This window comes from Rana temporaria, chromosome 1 (genome assembly GCF_905171775.1).
Source record: "Rana temporaria chromosome 1, aRanTem1.1, whole genome shotgun sequence".
In the NCBI taxonomy this organism is placed as follows: Eukaryota; Metazoa; Chordata; class Amphibia; order Anura; family Ranidae; genus Rana; species Rana temporaria.
The window spans coordinates 209,558,584-209,579,825 of record NC_053489.1 but is presented as its reverse complement, the minus strand read 5'-3'; the positions used below and the strand labels follow the sequence as shown (position 1 = coordinate 209,579,825).

At 41.8% G+C, this 21,242-nt stretch overlaps 1 protein-coding gene across 1 annotated transcript in view; it reads right to left on the bottom strand.

Annotated features, from left to right (window-relative positions):
- Positions 1-20,429, bottom strand: part of HIC2 (HIC ZBTB transcriptional repressor 2) — a 67,733-nt gene extending 47,304 nt beyond the window's left edge. The window contains exon 1 of the mRNA XM_040348460.1: positions 20,315-20,429. The gene's annotated coding sequence lies outside the window, so the exon portion shown is untranslated. The remainder of the gene's footprint in view (positions 1-20,314) is intronic.
- Positions 20,430-21,242: the final 813 nt, after the last annotated feature.

Here is a 21,242-nt window from a genome sequence, read left to right as displayed (position 1 = left end):
TTAAGCATGGCAGAATGAACTCCAGGGTGGCAAAAGCAGATATAGGAATGGAGAGTGTTAGGCGACACAATGCTCGATAGACAAAAGCAACAGACCTGTGCATCATTTACAGTAACTGAGATTTTAAGTGTGGGCAAGTGTGCTCCTGAAGAGCACACACTGCTTCAACAAGTTAGGAAAAAAAGAAAACAAAAAAAGGAAAAAAAAAACAAAAACAAAAAAAAATAGCCATTGCTTCCTTTTCTATGGAGAAATGGAAGCAGGTCTCTTAAAGCTAAAAAGCAGAACCCCATCAACTAAATCAGGAAGACCACATCAGGATGCTGGAAATGTGTGTAAAAATGGGCAGATGTCCAACCACCTGGACTTCTCAGTGAGACATCTGCCTATCTATGGCTTGCATACAATGAGCAGGTCTTGCTACTTGAATACAAAAAAAATAAAAATAAAACTCATCAGTGGGTGATATTGCCCACAACCACAGTATTCATTTTTAGTGGTCAGATCTTTTAACAACCATTCTATAAAATTAAATGTCCTGATGTATTTTTTTTACAAAAATAGGGGTAAAAACTGTACAAGGTGAGGATGAACTGAGAAACAAAAATTAGAGGCAAAAATGATCAGACGGGTTTTCTGAAAAAGTGTCCCTATTGATTTGTCTCCAGACAAGCCCCAACTGGCTGTCTCATTTGGTGCCTCATAGACATTGGGTTACAACCCAAATTTGGTAAAATCAAGATCTCATTTAATGTCTTGTATCCATAGACATTTGTCTATGGACACAAGGATCTAAATATATTAAATGGCATCACTGGATTCAAGAAATTCAGACAATTCTCAGTGTTTTAGTATTAAAGTGTTACTAAACCCAGGAGCCCGCATTCAGTAGATCTGGTCTCCCACAGAGCATGGAAATGCAATAGTTAAACACCTTTTCTCATCAGCAGAATATAGCAGTCGTGTGACTTCTATCAGTGGCTTGTTAAAGTTTGTAGGAGTTTTCATATTGCACTGAGCTGTCCTATTAGGATGCAGGATCCCTGACCCTCTATATAGACAGTGCTGATCACATGCACTCTCCCAAGAAGAAAAGAAAAAAACACACCTCTAGTAATATACACCAAACTGAGCATGTGCAGCCTGACTCTAGTAACTCTGTCCTATCCGGACATGTTTTGGGGCAATGCAAGAAGAGGAGAATCTGTGCATACAGGATCAAAACAGGTTCCACAATGAGTGAGTATAACAAGCATGCTTTACTACATATACACACACCGATTTTACGGTTGTGGGTTTAGTAACACTTTAAGGTGCAGAACCCATTTGCAATATAGTATCAAATTTAATGTTTCCATGTTCACATTTTATCCTAAAAAAATAAAAATAAAACTACATAAAGCCAAAAAAACAAACAAAGAAAAGGCTACATATTTTACCCATGAAATTGTTATTATAGGACATTCATAAGGAGGGAATTGGATTTGTTTTCTGTAAATAAAACAGGCAGGCATAAACAAGAACTGAATTAGCTTGTATTTTAAATGAAGATGAGGTCTTTCTGAAGGAGCAGCCGATATGGCATTAAACGTGACAAGAGCAAGACGGAGACAGACACTGAGCCTCTGGCCTCTTGCAGCTGGGATGTAATTAAGGCCTGAAAGAGGTAATCCTAAGAAAGGGACAATCACAGGAGGGGGGCAGGGTAAAGTGATACAATAATTTAAGAAGTAGCTCTTCAAACTAAAGGCAAGGCACACCCCTGTTACAATGCCTTCTTCTTTTGCCAAAGTAAAATTTGGATTAAATACATCCAATGAAGTAGGTGACCCCCAGCTGACCACTATCAGCCCTGAGCAGGACCACCATCTTTTGACGGGGTCAGCAGGCAACACTATTACACTGGACTGCTGTCTGTATAAGGAAAGTGTATTGACTGATGCATGCTATCCTGTCAATATATATGAAAAAACGCAATTCATTTATTAAAAAATATTTCTCTTTCCGATTATGCCCTTTAATGCACGTGTGACAGGATCAACGTGACATATTTAATCCTGTATTTTAATAAAAAATCAATAAGGACTACATATGCACATGCATTGAATAGAAAAAAAATGATTTTAGAACGTGTTTAATGGAGATTTAAAGATTATTTTCCAGGTAAAAGGGTTGACGTTCACAGATATTAGTAGGCACTCTATAGGCAAGAGAAAGGCAGACATACTACCTATATAAAAAGGCAATAAAGGGTCATATACTGTACTGCTAAGTGATCAAATACAAGAAAACGGTCTTAATATTTTTTTTTATACAAACACACACACACACACACCATCAGAAAGGCCAAGGAGGAAATTAGTTAATTAGAGAATATCGTTAATAACCAGGTCCTGTCATCCCAATATGTCATGTGACCACAACTTTCAGCAATCAGCACCCATTAAGTATTAATATGGTTGCAGTCATTGGACTGGACTTTAACCTCCTCACCCTGAAGAGCATCTTTTAGTGCAGGGCACACACATGATCTGGGGGGGTGTTATCGCTTGTTTTGAATACGGAATTCCTTTCATATATGGGAGACACCCATTTGAAAACCTTCATATACAAAAAGATCTCAACCGCCCTGTAAACATAAAACCTTCTCAGTGTACACAAGGTTATAATACAGCGTTCAGAATCTCTTCATGATGTAGTGAAATAAACCAGGGTCCTTCAAAACATTCATGCCAATTGCTGCTCACAATAGCAATTTACTTAAAATGCAAACTATTTACCGGGCAGCTAGAGACCTGTTGAGTAAAAATTCTAAACAGAGTGAGTCAGAAAAACCCCCTACCAAAAAGTACTAGGCTCTCCTATCATATTACTAGACCCCTAAAAAGATTCCAAATGTTTATACACACACACACACACACACACACACGACAATTTGCAGAGAATTCCGCTTTAAAGCGGAGGTCTGGTAAAAAAAAAAAAATTAAAAAAAAAAAGTCAGCAGCTGCCAACACTGTATCTGCTGACTTTTAATAAGGACACTTACCTGTCCTTGTCAGCGATGTCGCCCCCCGCTGAGGCCGATCCTCGATGCTGGCAGCTCCAGGCGCCATCCACAGTAAGGGAAACAGGCAGTGAAGCCGTGCGGCTTCACTGCCCGTTTCCTACTGCGCATGCGCGAGCAGCGCGGCGCTTTGTGAATGGGCCGGCTGCTTTCTAGGATACACACAGTTCCCAGAATGCAGCGTGCCCCATTCACAAGAAGAAACCGAGTGTAGGAGGAGGAAGAGAATCCCACCGCGGAGGATGAAGAGGCAGATTTGGGACTTCCGCATAGCAACAGCTATTTCGGGTACGTAAAAAATCTATATATATTTTTTTCATTTTTTTTTTTAGATTTTTGGAGGAACATTTTTTTTCAGGGTGGAACTCCGCTTTAAGTTGAACACAATTAGGTGGATTCAGAAAGAGTTAGGCCGGCGTATCAGTAGATACGCCGACCTAACTCTGAATCTGCGCCGTCCTAAGTTTAAGTGTATTCTCAAACTGAGATACACTTAAACCTAGCTAAGATATGACTGCCTGCGCCGTCGTATCGTAGGGTGCAATATTTAGGCTGGCCGCTAGGTGGCGCTTCCGTTGAGTTCCGCGTAGAATATGTAAATCACTAGATACGCCTATTCACGAGCCTACGTGCGCCCGTCGCAGTAAAGATACGCCATTTACGTAAGGCGTTTTCAGGCGTAAAGTTATTCCATCAAATAGCTGGACTAGTCAATGTTAAGTATGGCCGTCGTTCCCCCGTCGAAATTTGAAAATTTTACGTCGTTTGCGTAAGTCGTCCGTGAATAGGGCTGGACGTAATTTACGTTCACGTCGAAACCAATGCGTCCTTGCGGTGTACTTTGGCGCAATGCACACTGGGATATGTACACGGACGGCGCATGCGCCGTTCGTAAAAAAACGTCAATCACGTCAGGTCACCCCCCATTAACATAAAACACACCCCTCATCCTAATTTGAATTAGGCGCGCTTACGCCGGCCCTATTTAGGCTACGCCACCGTAAGTTAGGAGGCAAGTACTTTGTGAATACAGTACTTGCCTCTCTGACTTAAGGCGGCGTAGCGTAAATACGATACGCCGCCTTAAAGTTGCGCGCCCCTACCTGAATCTAGCTAAATGCCTTTAAAATTGGCAAATGCCTGCCTAAAGTGAAACCAAAACTTGATCACCATTATCTATTTTTAATCCTAAGGGCCCTTTCACACAGGGCGGATTGGTAATGACCCGCCTCCGTGTGTCCGTAAGCTCATCAGGGGATCGCTCCGTAGATCCCCGCTGAGCCGTCGGATGACAGGGCGGTCTCCACACACTGTGCAGGGACCGCCCTGTCTTTTCTCCACTCTCCCCCATGGGGGGGTAATCGGATGAACACGGACCGTGTGTCCACCCAAAGTGGCTCTAAAGCTGAGCCTTTTTTTTTTATCTTAATGCATTTCCTGCATCATGATAAAAAAGGTTTTACAGCTTGCTCCCTCACTGCCCTACTTACCTCAACCGATCAAGCGCTGTGTCCGGCTGCATCTCTTTTCTCCCCTCTCCCTCTACTCACAGGGACTGCGGCAGCAGTGGGAGCCATTGGCCGGGGGCCAAACCGAGGGGCATTGGGTTAATGGATGCACACAGCCCGGGTCAGGATCGAGCTTGAACATCTGCCTCCACAGCAGGTGGTTTGCTATGAGGGGCAGACACAGGAGTAGCAAAGAGCGCTGGTGGGGGACCCCAACAAAGGAAGTTTGGGGGCCACACGGCAATACCATTGCACAGAGCCGGCAAGTATAAGATTTTTTTATTATTATTAAAATAAACACACCTTTAGAAACTCTTAAAGCAATGTCTGAAAAAACTAGTCTAGTAAAATGTCAGATAGGGGATGAGAAAGAACACAGATGCTACAGCAGAAAGAAAATTTTAGACAATCACAAAAATTAACCAGTGTTTAAAACAAAGATCCAGCAGTTTATAAACTTTAGTTTATGTTTGCACTACTTTTTCTTGAGAGCACACCGGATGTTTTGTCATCTTTCCTCCTGGCAGCAGTATTTTGGCAGAAAAAACGCTCAACGTTTGTAAACGCGTATAACATGTGAAGCGTTTGGCGTTACATTGTTTCATTGGCCAGACATGTGTCCACTCTCCTCCCATTCGAGTTTTTGACCCGGAAGTGACATGTGACGTCACTTCCGGGTACTCATTGACAGTTTCCCCAGCCATCAAGGCCAGGAAAGAATGTAATGCAGAGAGACATGTATTGCATTACATTCAATGGAACACAGGGGAGACATGCAGGGTCTTTTAGACATCATATTTTGTCCCCTACGCAATGAGGAAAAAAAAAAAAAAAGTTGAAAAATATTAAAAAAAAAAAAAAAAAAAACACTTTTTTTTTTTTTTTATTGTAAAAAATTAGTTACGCCCAAGCACATAAAATCCCACAAACCCAAAAAATTTAGGTTTCCCACCCCCACATATACAAATATGAACGTATGCATCAGGGTGCCTACACCTAAAAAAGTTGATTGCGATACACATTTTACATATCACCACGCACGCCGGAATGGGTGCAATAATAATAGCACCAGACCTCATTTGTAACGCTAAACTGATAACTTATGGGGAGCTTTTAAAGTGTCGGGGTACTGACATGTTGGGTATCCATTTACTCAGTGGAACCTCATCTTTTATATTTTACCAAAAATTTGCAAATTTATTGCATTTTTTTTGCCCCCTAAAATTAATGTTTAATGCATTTTTTTTTTTTTACTGAATTTTGTGGCAGTATCTTGTGACTAAAAAAATTGGAACTACCACTATTTTTTTCTGTAGCGTGTCCGCTTTCAGAAAATATATAATATTTGGGGGTTTTATGTAATCTTTAGGCCTAAAATGCTTTTTTTAAACGTGTGTAGAAAACGGCTCTGGCTGTGAAAGGGTTAAAAGAATAAGTTCACCTTAGGGAAAGTGTTACATGTTCCACCCATAAGATTTTTTAGTTAAAAAAAAAAAACCTGACTCCTAACTTTTTTAGCTGGTTCCTAGATTCATGCAAATTTCTCAAGCCCTGCATTAAGAATATTAAATTATTATTTAAAGCATGAAGGATTTTTTGCAACCAGTTATACTTTCGAGAAAAGTACAGATGTCAAAACTATTAGTGATAACATGACCCATGCCATACTGAACCTAATATTTTTAACAAAAAGGGTAACATACCGGAAAAAAAAAACCCCGGTCCAGTGAATCTCTATAGATGCATGAAACCACACCGTGCTGGTGAGATGAATGGGTTAAGGAAAAAGAAAAAAGTTGGAAGCGAATAAATAAATACAGTACACCCATCAGGAACGCTGCCAGTTTGCCAACACAAGCCTGTTTTGCTTTCACTGCGTGGATGACCTGGAGCGGAGGAAATGCTTTTCTAGGAATTTCTGACACTCGTTACCATTCACGCTATGTAAGCTGGCATCTGCCCATGTAACCCAAGAGCAAAGGCAGAGAACACAGACAATGGATCTCGTGCCGAATAGGCAGCTGTCTGCCCAGTGTCTGGGGGACCCTTTGGACAGACCAGGACTTCACTTTAAGCAGGACGCTGACAATCTTTCATCATCTCTGCTACATATTTAAAATGCAAAGTATACACATTTAGAATATCGTTAGTCTATTACAGCTAGGAATAGATTTCAAATTCATTACCGTACGCAAGATGAAATGACCCAATTCACATCACAGGCAGTTCAAATATGAGGATCTAAAAACAAAGAGATTAAAGCACTTTTATACCTCCACACCTAAAAACTCCAAGTTTAAAAGGCTCTTCTTTTTCCTCCATATGTTTTTTTTCCAGGGAAAGGGAGTCTATGCATCTAAAACAACTGTATGTGTCCTTTAAATATGCTACCATTTATTTCTATGAAGGATACAAGCAGATCCATTTTTTGTTTTTTAAATTTAGGTAAACCTTTTTTTTCTTAATCAGCACAAGGGATTGTACCTATTTAATCCAAAGTGTCCCTTGTGTTGGTGCAGGCTGACGTAGTTAAAATCCTCTGTCCTGTGACCCCTTCCCATATCCCACAGCCGTATACTTCCAGTGCTGCTGGGGTTCATTTCAGGCCTGGACCTGCCACAGGCACTCGGAGTGAGGACTATGCCTGCCTTTTTACTCCATTTAGCTGTACTGTAGTTTCTGCAGGTGAACCTTTAATTCATCTGCTCATCCTCCACTTTTTATTCATGGACACTATAGTGCAGATTCTATTAAAGGAATAATGGCGGAAAGGGCGGGCATAGTAAGGCAACCTTGGGAGCGCGCCAGCTGTTGCAGAACTACAAGTCCCATCATGCCTCTGGGAGTAAATTGTAACTGCCATCCTTGCAATGCCTCATGGAAATGTAGTTCCACAATAGCTGGAGGGCCCCAGGTTGCCTACCCCTGAACTAAGGGCGTATTGGAGAGGGACAGAGGATTTTAACTAAGGGAACATCAGCACAAGGGACGTTTTGGATTAAATGAAAGTTGTCTCTTGTGCGGATATTTTTTTGTTTTTAATTCCACCTAAACTCAGGCCTTAACACTCAATAGAAAAAAAAATCATATGTAAACACTGTACCATTGTAACCATCCATTAGAGCTGCACGATTCTGGTTAAAATGAGAATCACATTTTTTTTGCTTGGAATAAAGATCACGATTCTCACGGCGCCAAAATCATCTTCCACATTAAAAGAAATTGGGCTAACTTTGCGTTTTTTTTTAATTCATTAACTACTTACGGACCACCCGCCGGCGGTATATGTCTGCTGTTTGACGCTGTATACCATTCTTATGGCAGCAGATAACTTTTTAAATAGCAACTGGTCCGCTTTCAGATAAAAGTGGTCCCTGCGGCGCAAGATCACTCATCAGCGGCGGGAGAGGTGCCCCCTCCTGCCGCTCCCCGGTGGTCTCCGCCGCTTACTGGAGCCGTCGGTAGTGGTAGAGACGAATGGGTCTTTTCCCCTCTGAGGCATGGAGTCGAATGAGGGAAAGATGGCCCCCACTCGGCTCCATACAATTGGATGATGGAAGGAACGACAAACATCACTTCCGCCCAATGCTTTTTTATTGCTTTTAAGTGTAAATGTGAGATCTGAGGTATTTTTGACCCCAGATCTCACATTAAAGAGGTCCTGTCATGTTTTTTTATTTTGTTTACATTTACAGTGACCCAAAAGAATATTTTTAACCACTTAAGGACCGCCTAACGCCGATATACGTTGGCAGAATGGCACAGGCACGTACATGTACGTCGCCTTTAAGAGCCCAGCCGTGGGTCGTGTACGTGACCTGGTTCGAAGCTCCGTGGCCGCGGGACCCGATGTCCGCCGGTGTCCCACGATCGGTCACAGGAGCTGAAGAACGGGGAGAGGTGTGTGTAAACTCACCTTCCCCGTTCTTCACAGTGGCAGTGTCATTGATTGTCTGTTCCCTGATATAGGGAAAGACGATCAATGACGTCACATGTCCAGCCTCGCCCCCCTACAGTTAGAAACACATATGAGGTCACACTTAACCCCTACAGTGCCCCCTAGTGGTTAACTCCTAAACTGCAATTGTCATTTTCACAGTAATTAATGCCTTTTTATAGCACTTTTTGCTGTGAAAATGACAATAGTCCCAAAAATGTGTCAAAATTGTCCGATGTGTCCAGACATGGCCAGAAATGCTAGGGGGTGTTTTCTATAGTAATTTCTTAGAAAAATAAAGCATGACGACCTGGATGGATGGATGGATGGGCGAGTTTGCTTTGAATATTAAAAATGTATTAAATAGCATTTTTAGTTTGTGGTGCTCCGATGCATTGCAGTTCTGCTTTAAAGAGGAACATACATGTACTATGTATTAAGTGTTTGTTCACATTTCTTTAGAATTAAAAATTAAAATAAAAAGAATCCTAGGTTTGAGCTACAATGAATAAGTAATTTTTTGTGTTCCAATAAAATCTCTATTCAGTCATTCTAATGAGTGGTTCAGAGACAGGCCTGGGTTATTACCTCATAGGGATACTCCAGGGTGTACAAAGTAGCTTCTTCCTTTGATTTTCCTGGCTCTGGATTGCAGCCAGCCCCACTAGTAAAGGCCCTGCAGTTTGGAATGCTTTCAGTGCATTTATTCCACACAGGCTGATTCATGCTTTACAAACCTGACCTACATGTTAAAGTCACACAGATATGCAGCACAGGACAGCCATCTCTTTACAGATGGTGCACGCACGGAGTCCTGAATGCCACGTGAAGGAAGGGGAATTAACCTACAAAGAGCATTTCTTAACATAAAAACACTGAGCTTCTCTTTCAGCAGTAAAAGGGCTCTATGGCAAGAGGGTCATAAATAGGCCTCACTATTTGGTTCCATTTAACTGAGAAGCTACAACCTCAATGACTTTTCTCTTTCATAAAAACTTGACATTTTACAGATCTCTCAAGTTAAGACACTGGAATTTTGGGGGTGACCAAGTGATATAAGGATGGAGAGTTTCTGCTTTGAACTATAAACTGAAGTGACTGACATTTTATTACTTGTTATTATACAGGATTTATATAGCACCAACAGTTTGAGCAGAACTTTACAATGTTATTTATTTATTTATTTATTAAAATTCTTAAAAGTACAAAAAAAGTACAAAAACGCAGTCAGTTACCCGTAGGCCTCGATGCGCCGAGAACAACAATACAGCAACAACCAAAAAAACGCACACAGGCAGCGGAACAGATCAAATTTAAAATGGTGGCAGATCAAAGAACTATAAAAACCTATGTAATTCCATAGGCTAGACTGAAAAGCTCAGTTTTTAAAAGCTTCCTGAACTTAAAAAGATCATTCTCAAGCCTTAATTTTAGAGGCAGGGAGTTCCAAAACTGTGCTCCCTGGACCGCACTCGTCCTCCCTCCGCATTTTTTCTTACGAAATTTAGGAATCACCAAAGTTTCCAAATTAGCCGACCTTAAGGTACGGTTGGGCACATACTTGGTGAATTTTTCCTGCAGGTACACTGGCCCCTTGCCATGGGTAGCCCTGTGCACCATGCATCCAGTCTTAAACAGAACCCGTTCCTTCACGGGTAGCCAATGCAGGGCTCTCAGCGATGGCGTGATGTGGTCACGACAACCAACACCCGTGAGTAGCCTCGCAGCGGCATTCTGAATAAGCTGTAATTTGTGCATGATGTTATTAGGTAAACCCAGGTACAAAGCATTACAATAATCTAATCGACTTCCAATAATGGCATTGACCATGGAGATCTTATGCGATTCTTCAATGAAGCGAAAAGTCGACCTCAGGAGTTTCAAGTGGAAGTGACAAGAACTCACCACCTGGTTTACCTGTGGTCGTAGCGTCAATCTCTCGTCCAAGATGATTCCCAAATCCCTGACCTGGGTGACTGGCACTGGGACCGATGAAAACGAGTCCGGCCAGGTAGGGAAACCGCCCGACCATGGCTGATTGCATAAAACCATGCACTCAGTCTTGGAGCCATTGAGCATAAGATAATTGGCCCCCATCCAGGCTTGAATTTCCTCCAGGCAGGTGGCCAGAGTTATCTGTGCCCCCCCATCCCTGGGCAGAGGAATGTAGAACTGGGTGTCGTCAGCGTAGACATGAAAAGATAGGTTGTGGCGGCGGATGATATATAGCAGAGGCCTCAGATAGATGTTGAACAGGAACGGCGATAACGCCGACCCTTGAGGGACTCCACAGAACAGGGGACTATCAGAAGAGCAGTGCAGTCCCAGCCTTACTCTCTGAACCCTGTCCAGCAGAAATGAGGTCATCCATGCCAATGCTATACCATCAATGCCTGCCACAGTCCCTAATCGATCAAGCAGTCTAGAATGATCGATGGTATCGAATGCTGCCGACAGATCCAGCAATACCAAGGCCGAAGCCTCATTTCTGTCCAGGGCCCAGAGTAGATCATCCTGGACTTTGGTCAAGGCGGTTTCAGGACCTCTTCCTGGTCGGAATCCAGATTGAAAATCATCGAGAATGGAATTGGACTCGAGATGGGGCTGAATTTGCCACACTGCGGCTCGTTCCATGATTTTTGCCAGAAAAGGTAGAGTTGAAATGGGACGATTATTGCTCAACACGGAGCGTGCCAGGTTAGCTTTCTTCAGCAGGGGAATAATCACCGCCCGCTTCAGAATACCAGGCACTGTTCCAGTGGAGAAGGAAGTATTTACAATGTCGGCAATAAAGGGGGCCAGATAGTACAGTTACAATACGAATACAGGAGCAATCAAAGGGCCCTACTCGTTAGAGCTTACGATCAAAGAGCATCATTTTTAAATGACACAGAAAAAGTGGGAGAAAGATTGGATCTGAAGAACTATGCCAGTGATGTGAAACCTTATTATTGGCATCCTGTGGGGGTTGATCCAATAAAACTGGGAGCGTTCAGAATCTGGTGCAGCTGTGCCGGGTATCCAATCAGCTTCCAACTTGAGCTTGTTCAATTAAGCTTTGACAAAAAAAAAAAAAAAAACTGGAAGCCAATTGGTTTCTATGCCCAGCTGCGCCAGATTTTGCACTCTCCAGTTTTAGTAAAATCAACCCCATTGTGTACAAGCATACAACGCAGCTTTTGGACTGTACCATCAAACATCATAGAGGAACATTCTGTCCTTTCAACAACGGAACCTATCCAGAATCCAAGCCCCGTGGGCATGTTCAGGAGAGAGCTCTAAAGGATGCTGGACACACTTATCACAGAAAGTGTTTCCGTTGGTTGATGCATTATTGGAATAAAGAAAAAAGCCCCCGAGTAATGGAGAAGCTTTCAGGGAGATGGAGAATGGCTCTTGATCTGTAATGCAGGAGGGGTGAGAGGCCAGAGAGAAATGAGCTTATGTATTATTCACAGTGCACCCAGAGAATAACCAGGCCAGGAGTCAGTAACATGGCAAACGAAGCCATGCACAAGGCAGATGCAAAATTTTGCACAGGACTTACAATTAGCTACGAAAACATGCACATATCAGCATTCTCTAGAACCTTTTACATTTCTACCATCATCATAACTTAGTCCTGGGACATATATTCTACCTGGAGTCCATATTGTCCACCAGTCAGAATTACAGGCTAACAATCAGCATCTTAAATGTGTTGCCTCTGAGGTCACAAGCCTATTATAGAAAATAGGTACACTAAGATGTTCAACTCAGCAGGTTCATCCAGTATTTCCACCTTTCCACGCTCCACGTATTTTGGATGTAGAGCTAGCTGATCATCATTGTTGTACAGGAAAGAACAGGAACCGCCCTTATTTTTCTTGAATGGGTGGGGGGCATAATGCATTTTCTTGCAGATGTATTATTACTCATGCTTTTATTGCTTTGTCATCGTTAAAGCTAAAATCCCCTTCAGTAGGAGAGTTGGGGCACATCAGCTTATCTATATACTGAAAGAAAAAAATAAAAAAACCTATATAAAAATTAATAATTATCCCATTGGCAATTCTAGAGAGGTTCTTTATACCTTGGTAAAGACCATGTCAAGATAAAATGTTTGCAGTTATTTTCACAGGATCAATGCTAAACAACTGTATATGCACCAGTGTGTGAATACGGAGATTAAAAAAAAAAAAAAAAAAAAAAAGGGAGAAGAAGGGGGGACGAACCAATGATCCCATAAAATATAAACTAAAACACTAATCATTGTTGGGAGATTTTCCAGCATGTTGGAACATCTCTACAAAATTTGTATGAAGAAGGGAATTGTGTGTTCCCTTGTACAGAAGTCAAATCATTTACTTCAAGGTCAGGTGTAAAGTCACAACAGTACTGTGCTTTATCAATAGGATGGGCAGTTCTTCAAATAGCAGGAAAAATCTGCCCACTATGGTCAGCCACCATCAGATCCATAATCTGCAACAATCCAGACCCAAACTGTACTGATCAACAGTCAAGATGTGACTATTTCATATGGAACCCAAGAAATGTGTTCATACAGAACATACATGCAAAATAGTTAATTGGGTTGGTTCTAGTGTAGGGGTCTCCAAACAAGAGGCCAGTTTACTGTCGTTCAGACTTTAGGGGGGCTGGTCTTTGGCCAGTGAGAGTAGAAAACGTCCTGTCAGTGCAAGCAAACAATCCCAAATCTTTAGCACAAGGAACAGTGCCCCATATCATTGGCGTCAGCGGGAGGAACAGTGCCCCATATCATTGGAGGCGGCAGGAGGAACAGTGCCCCATATCATTGGAGGCGGCAGGAGGAACAGTGCCCCAATGATGTCAGTGGCCTGGAAGGGGACCCGTCACTGTTATCAGTGGGTGGAATAGTCCTTCGCTGTTGATGTCAGTGGAAAGAATTATGCCCTCATTGTTGGAGTCAGTAGGAGGAATAGTGCCCCAAAAGACAGATAAAGGCAAGCCAAGGGCCACATCTGACCCCCCCCCCCCCCCGGACACAGTTTGAAGACCACCGGTCTAGTGCAATTCTAATATTTTGTGTGTAATTGGGTGAAACAGTCAAGCCTTCAGAAGGATATGAAGCTACCGTAAATACAATTACAAGTTTTAAAACAGAAGCGATTCAGTTCGCATGCGCCGCGCTTTATAAGTTTTTCATTCATTCATTCATTCATATCAGTAATCAATATAAGTGCCCTATATTACTTTTAGTTTGTTGCAAAAATAGGTGCAAACAGTAAGAGCTGTCACAAGACTTGCCTGCAATGAGTCCTACACAGAGCAGCGAGGGAGATTACCCAAGCTAGTGGTTTGTTGGGACCAGTTCCAGCAGCAGTCACACCTCACTCTTACTGAAGAACAGGTAGGGCAACCATGAGGCCTTTTATCTGTGCGGTGTCTGCATTTACCTTGGCCATGGATCAAACCCCTAGGCTTCATTGTTCTACAAGTTATTACTAAGCAGACTTTTCAGGAATTGCTCGTAATAACCGTTAACCCATGCTGGAACCAGCAAAAAAAAAGGAAATAAATGCAAATAGGTCTGAAACCGAGACTATGGGGAAAGATTATGTGGAGGGCAGAAGGACATGGGGGCAAAAATGAGTCACAGATGTCGAAGTGCCACTTGCAGCTGAAAACAACACAGTTGCTTATAGAGAAGTAAGCATACATTCTGCTGGAGAAAATTGCTGAAAGACCAAAACCAGCACTGATTAGCTTGTTGGGTTTAAAATAAGATCCCATTGTGCAATAACCACAGAGTTATATTAATAAATTACATTGCAAGACATGGTTTGCATTTTTCACTACAACATGCTTCCTTTAAAACTTGGTGAATTATGTGTAACTAATCTGTGGTTCAAATCTTAAGTAATTAGGAATGAAAAACACGCTGCCCTGTGTACTCAAAGCTTCAGACCAGTGCTTGTACACACACACCGAGGGAAAAAAACAGAATGGGCTATGAATAACCAGTTTTAATCGTACAGAGAGCACTTCAGCCAAGACTGTCCACAAGGGAGGGAGGGATAAGGAAATATTTACAATTACTTTAATATTTATTTATCTATCATCACCTTTAGTATTGCTTTACTGATGCATATACAGTAAACACTTAAGAATACATGATATAAAAAAGAAAAAAGTATGACGGTCTTGCTCTATATACTATTCTTTTGATTCATAAGTACCCCCACACTACAGCTGAAAGTACTGTAAATGTGTTACGAAATAATTATCTCTAGCCTCTTATAATACACTTTTATTTATTTTTTTATTTTTTTTTTAACTCAAACACCTCCAAATTAGGGACAATAGAAAACTCCCCTGATCTTTTTTTTTTGCTACAACCAAGACCAGTCTCATTTGATTCTGAAGATATTCATTCATCTCGTAAACCTATGAAGCTCCAGGGGTAAAGCAGGCAGCGAAGGGGGGGGGGGGGATGTTTGCTGATGATCATGTGACTGCATGTCAGATGCAGCAAGGGACCTACCTCTGCATAATAAAAGGGCAGTTTGTGCTGACCCATTGGGGTCAAACTGATTTAAATAATTAAACCTGGAACTGTCAGCCACCCCCTGTAAATAATAGCCCTGAAGACATCAGGATCAGATTGCTAGTGAAAAGCTGGCCACTTATAGGGTTGCAATTTATCTCCCTTTTCCCTTCTCCTTTGTGCTGAGAGGCATCAGGAAATGTGCCATCCAAGAGGTCTCCACAACCACTCAGCACAGCAACATTTTGCATAACAAGATAAACAATACCGAGTGACTCAGGGAAAAAAATAAGAAAAATAAAGCAAAAAATAAATAAAAAATGATTGATGGTCTCTTACTGATCACTAGGGTAAATATTATACCTTACTTGGGAGATACTTACTAGGAAGTTAGCCAACCAATGCCAATTCAACTTTGTGATACTTTATAATTAGAAGCCAAACAAAGAGAAGGGAGGAGGGGGTGCAGTAATTACACAGATGGTGAGAGGCACGCTTCCCAATCTTAACCCTATGCTACCACTAAGCGGGTTAAACAAAGGCACGAGCACAGGGTATTGCAGCACCAACCTAGGTGTTTTATTTACTTTTTAGAGAAAACCTTTATTTGGATATATGCATTTATCAGGCAAACAAACACCAAGGATCTGTCCTATCATATCAAATAGATCAATGCTTGCTGCACAATGCCAGTCTGTTTTGTTCAATAAATCATCCCCAAGACATGGGAGTACCAATCTTTTACATGATTTGATAAAACGCTACAAACGCGTTTTTTTTTTTTGTAACATTTTAACATCAAATCATGTAAAAGATTGGTACTCCCATGTCTTGGGGATGATTTATTGAACAAAACAGCAAGCATTGGTCTATTTGATATGATAGGACAGATCCTTGGTGTTAAAGATTTGTTTGCCTGATAAATACATATGAGAGAGAGATAAGGACCCCATACACACACTATTCGATTTTCTGCAGATTTTTGTCTTCAGATTTACTAAAACCATATAAAAAGAGGTCAAAACCTTAAAGCGGAGTTCCACCCAAAAATGTAACTTCTGCTTTTTGGAATTCCCCCCCCCCCCCCCGATGTCAGGTATTTTGCTCCTGGCATAGATAGCCGCAGTATCCGCTTTAAGAATTTGTATGCAATCAGGCTTGGTTTTGGTAAATCTGAAAACAAAAATCTGCAGAAAATCTAATAGTGTGTATGGGGGTCTTAGGATAATTCCAAGAGCCCATGCACGCTGGGCTTAAAAAAAAAAAAAAAGTGCACGGACACAGAATAATAGTCCCCATAAACTAGATGAAAAATCTTTCGAAAACCTGTTTGGACCATTTGTTAATTTTTCATACAGTTAACGGGCACAAATATAAAAAAAGAAAAAGAAGAAAGGAACCGTTTGGAAAACTTCTGCGGGACGAACAATAAATTAAAAAAGGTTAATGTGTTTCCCGCCTGTTAAAAATGTAACTCTTCGCACTAACCATATGTTTCCATTGAACAATATATTGTTCGAAATTCAGTCATTACATGATGGCACTATCATTTGCTCTAACAGTTTCATTATTCGACAACAAGTTTGAACGATTTGTCATATAGTGTATGGCTAACATAACATTAGCTGCTTCTACAGGCAAAAGTATTTTTTTAAGCCAGTGTGCATGAACCCAATAGGTAGTGAGTGTTCCATTTGGCAAATGTTTTCCTCTTCAGTTACTAGATCGTCCCTACAGAATTTGTGCCACAGCTTCCACATACTGGTACATGACAGGACAGGCTTACGGCTCCCATGCTTCTTTGATCATGTTTGTCAAAAGGTACATTGGACTTGCTCTACCATGATGCAGACAGAGCAGAAAAAGAAAAATGCCACCCGGGCTGTAATTTCAAACAGGCTTCTTGCCTAGAAGCAGAGCCAGGGGCACGAGGAGGGGAAAGAGCAAAGACGCCTCTGTGCATGTTGCATTCCAGGTGTGCTGCTAAGCCAGTCACATCCACCACCATTTCAGATACACTCCAAATTATTACTCCCCGAGTATTTTCTTCTGAAGCATATAGCCTTCAATATTCAGCTAGGGCACCCTTAGCCGAGAAGCGAAAAGCGGCAACAACCTTTTTGAAACACTATTTAAAACAGGAAAATGTAGGTACTAAGAAAACTCTATAGGATCTCTCTGTCATTGAACAAAATGCTTATATACATAATGTATGCATGTTGTACCCTCAGTTATATAGATCTAAAGCTCAGCCATACTCAACCAGGGTTGCTTGAGATGAGTCCTGTATAGTTCCAGGACCGATGCCACTTGACAAAGCCAGCAGGATGACACCAATCACTTTTTTAGCGGTCAGTAAGGGTGGCATTCTCACTTTAGCTCAATCAGCCCTTGCAGCCAATCAGCTGCAGTGCTGATCAGTGTATTCTGGCAGCAGTCAAGTCCCACTGCCAGAATACAACAGCACAGCGGCAGGGATTCCCCCATCCACCTTGATTGTGTGGATAGGGAAATCTATTCGTTTTTGTTTTGGTTCAGCTGATCGACTGATTAAAAAAAAAAAAGTTGCAGTACAAAAACCATCTATGGTCAGCTTAAGAGTTGCAATCTTTCTACATGCTACCAGGCTAATGGGCATATTTGCAGTTGAGCCCCATTGAACTGATTTAAGGTTCCCCAAGAACTCAGTATTTTAGGGGTCCCACTGGAGTAAATATACACACCTAAAACACTAATAGTAACCGATACCAAACATACTACAATGGACTGAAGCCAAACTCGTCCAAGAAGGATTCTTACTGGTTACTTTGAGCACTGCCCTTTGCTCCTTGCACTGTTTTATTGATTAAGCCCTATGTTCTCTGCCTGATGGCAACCAGATTGCACCAACTGGATCCTGAACTCTGCTTTTGCCCATCCCCCGTCTACATTAGTATAAAGGTGAAGCCTTTTTTTTTGGGGGGGGGGGGCTAGAAGACAGCATGGTAATACAGTCCTAAAAGTGCCAACCCAGTTGTAGAATTCCCCAAATTCAAAGCAAGGAGTAGCGATACAATCACAAATTGGAATCTCAAGAAAATGATTAATAGATAAAACATGATTCCATTACGATTGTAAGACACTAGATTTTTACCTTGCGACAGCCAATGCTTCTACACGTCAGTCATTTGGTATATGGAGAAATGTTTTGTTTATATTATCAGACTATTTTTACGCATATAAACAAAATTATAGGAATGGCAAAAACATAATACACATAGCGGAGAAAACGATATCAAATTCAATATATCTTTTTTTTTTTTTTTTAATATCTAAAGTGTTTGGTTATTAAACTATTGCATTTGATATTTTTTTTTAGACTGCCGTTATATTTTAGCAGTATTCCTTTTACCAGGACATCGTTACATACGCACCTAGACAGGGATCAAGATTGAGAATTCAGTAACACATCAGCATAATTGATCAGCCATCGCTGCATATCAAGGACTAAATTGCTATATGTAAAGTACCAGCAAATCAGCTGTAAACCCATCTTACTATGGAATTATTTGGATGGATGTCCAAAGACACCCCCCACCCCCAGTGCAATCTATAAATCAAGAGAAAATCCAAGAGAACTATATAGATTTCCTGTGAAATTCAGGCAGCACCTGTATTTGTTAGGTGGAAATGCTGACTGCTTAGTCCCCACACCCCCTTAATAACTACAAGGTGTATGATGAAGCAGGTAAACTGCTTTTATTTACCATGGCAGAGCAGGTTCCCATCCCTACAACACACACATGCGTGAGAAGCATAAAGATAGCATACGTAGCAAGTCAACGCTCTAGGAAATTAACCCATTGCAGACGTAATGTAAGCCAGCAACTCGTGCCAGATCAGCATGTACAGGCATGGGTTGGAGCCTGCAAAGAAATCCCACCCAAAGCAAAAAAAAAACATTACCACAATCACCCTGACATATACCATCTCTGGGGAGTGGGGGGCCCGATTTCTTCCCATGAGGAGTGGGGTTTATAGAATGATCACTAGTGACAGCTCAGCAGAATAAGAGTTAAACGTGTACTGCAATCTCCTGCCAACTGCCCTACAGCACTAAAGGGGTTTATACCTGTACATAGTACCAATGGAGCAGGGTAATAAATAAAGGGTCTGATGGTCCAATCAGCATTGTGGGTCATGTGTGCAGACACAAGATCTATGACAACAATTTAGGAGAAGCTAATCTGTATTCTAAAAGAGGAAAGCGAAAGGGTTCCCTGGGTGTATTTACTGCCACACATAAACAGCAATGCCATCTACTACACATCTAGGGGGGCTAGTTTTACAATGTATGCAAAGCAGCTCCAATGACAGGAGGAGATTATAAAAAGGAAAAAAAAATATAATAATTTATAATACTCACACAAAAATAAAACGTATATACACCCAAAGTACCCTATGAAACATTCAGTTCTAGGCAAAAGAGATTATATATAACCTAAACACACACACACACTGGTATAAACACACAATATATATATATATATATATATATATATATATATATATACACATATATATATATACACACACACACACACACACACACCCCCCAAATCACCTCAAGGATTAACAGTAACACAGAATATATATATATATATATATATCTCCTCTGGGATAAACAAAAAAGGTATACATACCCACCAAACTAGCCTCTGGGATAAATAAGGAGAAAAAGTTTATACACCCCACACTGCCCTCTGGGATGATCAGTAACAGAAAAGGTGTGTGTGTCCACCAACTACACCTAGGTATAAACAGTCACATAGAAAAAAGGTGCATATAACCTACCCAATGGTATCACTATAAAGTGTCATATAGAAAAGAGATATATATTATACACACGCACACATCTCTCTATCTATGATACGCACACTCCTACACATCCCCAGGGAAGTGGCTGCTCCCCTCCCCCATGAAGGCAGCCCACCTTTTGCCAGTGTATGGAGTGTGGAGGGTCCAGCTGGCAGCAGACCAGTAATAAGAGATAAGATGATGTCCCCCGCCCGCCCGCCTTACCTTCCAGCTCTGTCCTCCGACCTCGGTGCTAGGGTTTACTCGGTGCCCTCTCACAGCCCCTACCACCACGTCCACATGTATGGGGCACTCACACCCACTCCACACACACACAGCCTGCACAGACGTCCATGGCACCCACCATTCATCCCCCCCAACTCCGTGCACTCTCCCTCACCCGGTGTGCCAGGCATTGTGTACCGGCACCGTCCATGTTCCCCCAGCACCCCCTCGGTTACCTTACTGCATGTGTGCGGCTCTGTCAGTGCAGCCCCGGACTCCTCATCTCACAGCCACCCGGCCGCCATCTTCCAGCGTGACGTGGGGACTCACCCCTGACCTGCAATATGAACAGGAGCCAAAGAGGGAGAGAGAAGGAGGGAGGGAGGAGAGGAGAGGTGGTGACGGAGGGAGGGGAGGAAGGAGGGTACAGGGCTCAGAATGGCACAGGGGGAGGAGGAGCAGAGGGCACCCATACAGAGTAGGAGGAGGGGGTGTCAGTGTACAATGGGAGCAGGGTGCATGCTATTAATGCTTGTGTCCTCCTAGGCTCTGCCCCCAGGTCACTGTATCACATTACATACTGTATATACCTCATACATACTGCATACACTTACCTGTATGGCACCCTGCTACTGTATACCTCATACATACTGTATACACGTACCTGTATGACACCCTGCTACTCTATACCTCACATACATACTGTATACCTCACATACATACTGTATACACTTACCTGTATGACACCCTGCTACTCCATACTGTATATCTCAGATACATACTGTATACCTCACATACATACTGTATACACTTACCTGTTTACCACTCTGCCACTCAATACTGTATACCTCATACATACTGTATACACGTACCTGTATGACACCCTGCTACTCTATACCTCACATACATACTGTATACCTCACACACATACTGTATACACTTACCTGTATGACACCCTGCTACTCCATACTGTATATCTCAGATATATACATACTGTATACCTCACATACATACTGTATACACTTACCTGTTTACCACCCTGCTACTCTATACTGTATACCTCATACATACTGTATACCTCACATACATACTGTATACACTTACCTGTATGACACCCTGCTACTCTATACTGTATACCTCACATACATACTGTATACCTCACAT